Consider the following 6,000-nt stretch of genomic DNA (forward strand, 5'->3'; position numbering starts at 1 on the left):
GTTATGTGTACAGTATAGCAGTGTCAGTGATGTGTACAGTATAGCAGTGTCATTGATGTGTACAGTATAGCAGTGTCAGTGATGTGTACAGTATAGCAGTGTCATTGATGTGTACAGTATAGCAGTGTCATTGATGTGTACAGTGTGGTGTATCAGTTATGTGTACAGTATAGCAGTGTCATTGATGTGTACAGTATAGCAGTGTCAGTGATGTGTGCAGTATAGCAGTGTCATTGATGTGTATAGTGTGGTGTATCAGTGATGTGTACAGTATAGCAGTGTCATTGATGTGTACAGTATAGCAGTGTCATTGATGTGTGCAGTATAGCAGTGTCATTGATGTGTGCAGTATAGCAGTGTCATTGATGTGTACAGTATAGCAGTGTCATTGATGTGTGCAGTATAGCAGTGTCATTGATGTGTACAGTGTGGTGTATCAGTTATGTGTACAGTATAGCAGTGTCATTGATGTGTACAGTGTGGTGTATCAGTTATGTGTACAGTATAGCAGTGTCATTGATGTGTGCAGTATAGTAGTGTCATTGATGTGTACAGTGTGGTGTATCAGTTATGTGTGCAGTATAGCAGTGTCATTGATGTGTACAGTATAGCAGTGTCATTGATGTGTACAGTATAGCAGTGTCATTGATGTGTACAGTGTGGTGTATCAGTTATGTGTACAGTATAGCAGTGTCATTGATGTGTACAGTGTGGTGTATCAGTTATGTGTACAGTATAGCAGTGTCATTGATGTGTACAGTATAGCAGTGTCATTGATGTGTACAGTATAGCAGTGTCATTGATGTGTACAGTGTGGTGTATCAGTTATGTGTGCAGTATAGCAGTGTCATTGATGTGTATAGTGTGGTGTATCAGTTATGTGTGCAGTATAGCAGTGTCATTGATGTGTACAGTGTGGTGTATCAGTTATGTGTACAGTATAGCAGTGTCAGTGATGTGTACAGTATAGCAGTGTCATTGATGTGTACAGTATAGCAGTGTCATTGATGTGTACAGTATAGCAGTGTCATTGATGTGTACAGTATAGCAGTGTCATTGATGTGTACAGTGTGGTGTATCAGTTATGTGTACAGTATAGCAGTGTCATTGATGTGTACAGTGTGGTGTATCAGTTATGTGTACAGTGTGGTGATATCAGTTATGTGTGCAGTATAGCAGTGTCATTGATGTGTACAGTGTGGTGTATCAGTGATGTGTACAGTATAGCAGTGTCAGTGATGTGTACAGTATAGCAGTGTCAGTGATGTGTACAGTATAGCAGTGTCATTGATGTGTGCAGTATAGCAGTGTCATTGATGTGTATAGTGTGGTGTATCAGTGATGTGTACAGTATAGCAGTGTCATTGATGTGTACAGTATAGCAGTGTCATTGATGTGTACAGTATAGCAGTGTCATTGATGTGTGCAGTATAGCAGTGTCATTGATGTGTGCAGTATAGCAGTGTCATTGATGTGTACAGTATAGCAGTGTCATTGATGTGTACAGTATAGCAGTGTCAGTGATGTGTACAGTGTGGTGTATCAGTTATGTGTACAGTATAGCAGTGTCAGTGATGTGTACAGTATAGCAGTGTCAGTGATGTGTACAGTATAGCAGTGTCAGTGATGTGTACAGTATAGCAGTGTCAGTGATGTGTACAGTATAGCAGTGTCATTGATGTGTACAGTATAGCAGTGTCATTGATGTGTACAGTATAGCAGTGTCATTGATGTGTACAGTATAGCAGTGTCATTGATGTGTACAGTGTGGTGTATCAGTTATGTGTGCAGTATAGCAGTGTCATTGATGTGTATAGTGTGGTGTATCAGTGATGTGTACAGTATAGCAGTGTCATTGATGTGTACAGTGTGGTGTATCAGTGATGTGTGCAGTATAGCAGTGTCAGTGATGTGTACAGTATAGCAGTGTCATTGATGTGTGCAGTATAGCAGTGTCAGTGATGTGTACAGTGTGGTGTATCAGTTATGTGTGCAGTATAGCAGTGTCAGTGATGTGTACAGTGTGGTGTATCAGTTATGTGTACAGTATAGCAGTGTCAGTGATGTGTACAGTATAGCAGTGTCATTGATGTGTGCAGTATAGCAGTGTCATTGATGTGTACAGTATAGCAGTGTCATTGATGTGTACAGTATAGCAGTGTCAGTGATGTGTACAGTATAGCAGTGTCAGTGATGTGTACAGTATAGCAGTGTCAGTAATGTGTACAGTATAGCAGTGTCAGTGATGTGTACAGTATAGCAGTGTCAGTGATGTGTACAGTATAGCAGTGTCAGTGATGTGTACAGTATAGCAGTGTCATTGATGTGTACAGTATAGCAGTGTCATTGATGTGTGCAGTATAGCAGTGTCAGTGATGTGTACAGTATAGCAGTGTCAGTGATGTGTACAGTATAGCAGTGTCATTGATGTGTACAGTATAGCAGTGTCATTGATGTGTACAGTATAGCAGTGTCATTGATGTGTACAGTGTGGTGTATCAGTTATGTGTACAGTATAGCAGTGTCATTGATGTGTACAGTATAGCAGTGTCATTGATGTGTACAGTGTGGTGTATCAGTTATGTGTACAGTATAGCAGTGTCATTGATGTGTACAGTATAGCAGTGTCATTGATGTGTGCAGTAAAGCAGTGTCATTGATGTGTACAGTATAGCAGTGTCATTGATGTGTACAGTGTGGTGTATCAGTTATGTGTGCAGTATAGCAGTGTCATTGATGTGTGCAGTATAGCAGTGTCATTGATGTGTATAGTGTGGTGTATCAGTTATGTGTACAGTATAGCAGTGTCATTGATGTGTACAGTATAGCAGTGTCATTGATGTGTACAGTATAGCAGTGTCATTGATGTGTACAGTGTGGTGTATCAGTTATGTGTACAGTATAGCAGTGTCATTGATGTGTACAGTATAGCAGTGTCATTGATGTGTGCAGTAAAGCAGTGTCATTGATGTGTACAGTATAGCAGTGTCATTGATGTGTACAGTGTGGTGTATCAGTTATGTGTGCAGTATAGCAGTGTCATTGATGTGTGCAGTATAGCAGTGTCATTGATGTGTATAGTGTGGTGTATCAGTTATGTGTGCAGTATAGCAGTGTCATTGATGTGTACAGTGTGGTGTATCAGTTATGTGTACAGTATAGCAGTGTCAGTGATGTGTACAGTATAGCAGTGTCATTGATGTGTACAGTATAGCAGTGTCAGTGATGTGTACAGTATAGCAGTGTCATTGATGTGTACAGTATAGCAGTGTCATTGATGTGTACAGTATAGCAGTGTCATTGATGTGTACAGTGTGGTGTATCAGTTATGTGTACAGTATAGCAGTGTCATTGATGTGTACAGTATAGCAGTGTCAGTGATGTGTGCAGTATAGCAGTGTCATTGATGTGTACAGTATAGCAGTGTCATTGATGTGTACAGTATAGCAGTGTCATTGATGTGTATAGTGTGGTGTATCAGTGATGTGTACAGTATAGCAGTGTCATTGATGTGTACAGTATAGCAGTGTCATTGATGTGTGCAGTATAGCAGTGTCATTGATGTGTGCAGTATAGCAGTGTCATTGATGTGTACAGTATAGCAGTGTCATTGATGTGTGCAGTATAGCAGTGTCATTGATGTGTACAGTGTGGTGTATCAGTTATGTGTACAGTATAGCAGTGTCATTGATGTGTACAGTATAGCAGTGTCATTGATGTGTACAGTATAGCAGTGTCATTGATGTGTACAGTGTGGTGTATCAGTTATGTGTGCAGTATAGCAGTGTCATTGATGTGTATAGTGTGGTGTATCAGTTATGTGTGCAGTATAGCAGTGTCATTGATGTGTACAGTGTGGTGTATCAGTTATGTGTACAGTATAGCAGTGTCAGTGATGTGTACAGTATAGCAGTGTCATTGATGTGTACAGTATAGCAGTGTCATTGATGTGTACAGTATAGCAGTGTCATTGATGTGTACAGTATAGCAGTGTCATTGATGTGTACAGTGTGGTGTATCAGTTATGTGTACAGTATAGCAGTGTCATTGATGTGTACAGTGTGGTGTATCAGTTATGTGTACAGTATAGCAGTGTCAGTGATGTGTACAGTATAGCAGTGTCAGTGATGTGTACAGTATAGCAATGTCATTGATGTGTACAGTATAGCAGTGTCAGTGATGTGTACAGTATAGCAGTGTCATTGATGTGTACAGTATAGCAGTGTCATTGATGTGTACAGTATAGCAGTGTCATTGATGTGTGCAGTATAGCAGTGTCATTGATGTGTGCAGTATAGCAGTGTCATTGATGTGTACAGTATAGCAGTGTCATTGATGTGTACAGTATAGCAGTGTCAGTGATGTCTACAGTGTGGTGTATCAGTTATGTGTACAGTATAGCAGTGTCAGTGATGTGTACAGTATAGCAGTGTCAGTGATGTGTACAGTATAGCAGTGTCAGTGATGTGTACAGTATAGCAGTGTCAGTGATGTGTACAGTATAGCAGTGTCATTGATGTGTACAGTATAGCAGTGTCATTGATGTGTACAGTATAGCAGTGTCATTGATGTGTACAGTATAGCAGTGTCATTGATGTGTACAGTGTGGTGTATCAGTTATGTGTGCAGTATAGCAGTGTCATTGATGTGTATAGTGTGGTGTATCAGTGATGTGTACAGTATAGCAGTGTCATTGATGTGTACAGTGTGGTGTATCAGTGATGTGTGCAGTATAGCAGTGTCAGTGATGTGTACAGTATAGCAGTGTCATTGATGTGTGCAGTATAGCAGTGTCAGTGATGTGTACAGTGTGGTGTATCAGTTATGTGTGCAGTATAGCAGTGTCAGTGATGTGTACAGTGTGGTGTATCAGTTATGTGTACAGTATAGCAGTGTCAGTGATGTGTACAGTATAGCAGTGTCATTGATGTGTGCAGTATAGCAGTGTCATTGATGTGTACAGTATAGCAGTGTCATTGATGTGTACAGTATAGCAGTGTCAGTGATGTGTACAGTATAGCAGTGTCAGTGATGTGTACAGTATAGCAGTGTCAGTGATGTGTACAGTATAGCAGTGTCAGTGATGTGTACAGTATAGCAGTGTCAGTGATGTGTACAGTATAGCAGTGTCATTGATGTGTACAGTATAGCAGTGTCATTGATGTGTGCAGTATAGCAGTGTCAGTGATGTGTACAGTATAGCAGTGTCATTGATGTGTACAGTATAGCAGTGTCATTGATGTGTACAGTATAGCAGTGTCATTGATGTGTACAGTATAGCAGTGTCATTGATGTGTACAGTATAGCAGTGTCATTGATGTGTACAGTATAGCAGTGTCATTGATGTGTACAGTATAGCAGTGTCATTGATGTGTACAGTATAGCAGTGTCATTGATGTGTACAGTATAGCAGTGTCATTGATGTGTGCAGTATAGCAGTGTCATTGATGTGTACAGTATAGCAGTGTCAGTGATGTGTACAGTATAGCAGTGTCAGTGATGTGTACAGTATAGCAGTGTCATTGATGTGTACAGTATAGCAGTGTCAGTGATGTGTACAGTATAGCAGTGTCATTGATGTGTACAGTATAGCAGTGTCATTGATGTGTACAGTATAGCAGTGTCATTGATGTGTACAGTATAGCAGTGTCATTGATGTGTACAGTATAGCAGTGTCAGTGATGTGTACAGTATAGCAGTGTCATTGATGTGTACAGTATAGCAGTGTCATTGATGTGTACAGTATAGCAGTGTCATTGATGTGTACAGTATAGCAGTGTCATTGATGTGTGCAGTATAGCAGTGTCAGTGATGTGTGCAGTATAGCAGTGTCAGTGATGTGTACAGTATAGCAGTGTCATTGATGTGTGCAGTATAGCAGTGTCATTGATGTGTACAGTGTGGTGTATCAGTTATGTGTACAGTATAGCAGTGTCATTGATGTGTACAGTATAGCAGTGTCATTGATGTGTACAGTATAGCAGTGTCATTGATGTGTAC

This window comes from Hyla sarda, unplaced genomic scaffold (assembly GCF_029499605.1).
Source record: "Hyla sarda isolate aHylSar1 unplaced genomic scaffold, aHylSar1.hap1 scaffold_808, whole genome shotgun sequence".
Classification (NCBI taxonomy): Eukaryota; Metazoa; Chordata; class Amphibia; order Anura; family Hylidae; genus Hyla; species Hyla sarda.